The sequence below is a fragment of the Budorcas taxicolor genome, chromosome 3 (genome assembly GCF_023091745.1).
Source record: "Budorcas taxicolor isolate Tak-1 chromosome 3, Takin1.1, whole genome shotgun sequence".
NCBI classification, from domain to species: Eukaryota; Metazoa; Chordata; class Mammalia; order Artiodactyla; family Bovidae; genus Budorcas; species Budorcas taxicolor.
The window spans coordinates 79,503,954-79,506,068 of NC_068912.1; the positions used below are offsets into that span (position 1 = coordinate 79,503,954).

The window sequence follows — 2,115 nt, forward strand, 5'->3', positions numbered from 1 at the left end:
ATCGATCCCAATATCCCAGTTCACTCCACCCTCCCCTTCTGCACTTGTGTCCACGAGCCTACTCTTTACTTCTGCATCTCTATTTCTGTTCTGCAAACAGGCTCATCTGTACCACTTTTCCAGATTCCTAGATTCCATACATGTGCCTTAATATACAATATCTGTTTTTCTCTTTCTGACTTAATTCACTCTATAAAACAGATTTTAGGCCCATCCAAGAAAGTGGCTTTGAATAAACACCTGCTGCTGGCAAAGGGAGAAATGTGTATACCAGATGCAAAAAGCAAAGAACAAGGAAAACAGATATGCTAAAGCCTTGGAGTGGAAGCATGCCTGGTGTGTTTGAGGAATGGAAGGACACTGCTGTTCCTGGAATGCTTATATGATGGGAAAAAGAAGCAACTGAGGCTAGTCTATATAGGCCTTATAGACTATTCTCAGGAGTTTGGCTCTGACTCAGGATCAAACGGAAAATCATTGCAGAGGGTTAATATGATCTGACTTGAATTTTAACAGTATTACTTTGGTACTACATCAACATTAAATTGGGGAGAGGAGTATGTGCAGGTTATAAGAGAGAAAGTAGAAAAAACAGGGAGCTGTAATAGTCTAGGCACAAAATAGTAACAACAAGCACCGTTAATGGTGACAAGCCCTGTGGTGATGGAAATAATAAGAGAGTGGATGATTCTGATGGTCGAACTGACAGAATTTCCTGAGAGATTAGGTGATACGCAAAAGAAAGTGAGATATCAAGGATGCCTCCAAGATATTTAGCATGACTTACTGGCAAGGCAAGGCTGTAATTATCTGAGGTGGGGCAACTTGGGGAGAGCATACTTGTGAAACTGACCGTGTTGACAAGACTTTCTTGGCTGAAGCAAACAAACCCTTGAAAATATCCATTTCCCTATATGTTGATATTGTTTCCATGCTCACCAGGAAAGCTTTCAATCGTTAATGCAATCCACCCAGTGGTATTAAGAAGTCAGTACCCAGGATAACAAATGTGTGCATTTTAGGTTCTAATAAAGCTTATTGTCTCCCTGGTGGCTCAGACAGTAAAGCATCCGCCTGCCATGCGGGAGACCCAGGTTCGATCCCTGGGTTGGGAAGATCCGCTGGAGAAGGAAATGGCAACCCACTCCAGTAATCTTGCCTGGAAAATTCCATGGACTGAGGAGTCTGGTGGGCTACAGTCCATGGGTTCGCAAAGAGTCGGACATGACTAAGCAACTTCACTTTCACTTTCTTCACTTTAAAGAGGTTGTTCCATTTACTGCTGGCTTGAGAAGTCTGTAATCATTCCATATTTGTTTCTCTACATATGTCTTATTTTTCTCTGGTTGCTTTTAGGTATGTATGATTATCATAGCCTTTGGAAAATTTAATTTTGATGTGTATGCTTTGCTTGTGTTTATCCTATATAAATTAAACAAAATGAATTTATTATTAAAATCTTAACAACAACAAAAATTTGAAACCCAGATGGCTTCATTGAAGATTTCTGTCAAATATTTAAGCAGAACATAATACTAATGCAATAAAAACTCTTTAGATATTTGAATATGAGGAAATATTTCCAAAACATTTTATGAACCCAGCATAACTCAGATACCCTAGCTAGCCAGAGAAAATAAACAAGAAAACTACAGATCAATATCCTTCATGAATGTAGACACAAAAAACTCAAAACATTTTTGGAAACACAATCCAGCCATATACAAAAAGGGGTATACACCATAACCAGGAAGGTTTTATCCCAGGAATGTAAGGCTAGTTTCACATTCAAAAATCAATCAATGTAATTCACCACATTAATAATATAAAATACATGGTATTATTTCAATAGATGCTAGAAAAAGGATTCCTGATTTAAAATGTTTTAAACCTCTCAGAAAACTAGCAACAGAAAACAAATCTATCAAAAACTCCTAACATCACACTTAATGATTAAAGAATGAATGTTTACATTCTCAAAAGGGCTTGCACATAAACATTCAGAGTAGCTTCATTTATAATAGCTAATAGTTGGCAACAACTCAAATACTCATCATCAGGGAAGTGGCTAAATAATTTTTAGTGTATCGATATAATACTGTCAGCAATAAAAGT

The 2,115-nt window shown here is 37.4% G+C and overlaps 1 non-coding gene across 1 annotated transcript; it reads left to right on the forward strand.

Moving 5' to 3' along the window:
• The first annotated feature begins 1,043 nt into the window (after positions 1–1,043).
• On the forward strand, positions 1,044–1,115 carry TRNAG-GCC (transfer RNA glycine (anticodon GCC)). Its single transcript has one exon. It is a non-coding gene; the product is annotated as a tRNA-Gly (tRNA).
• The last annotated feature ends 1,000 nt before the right edge of the window (positions 1,116–2,115 follow it).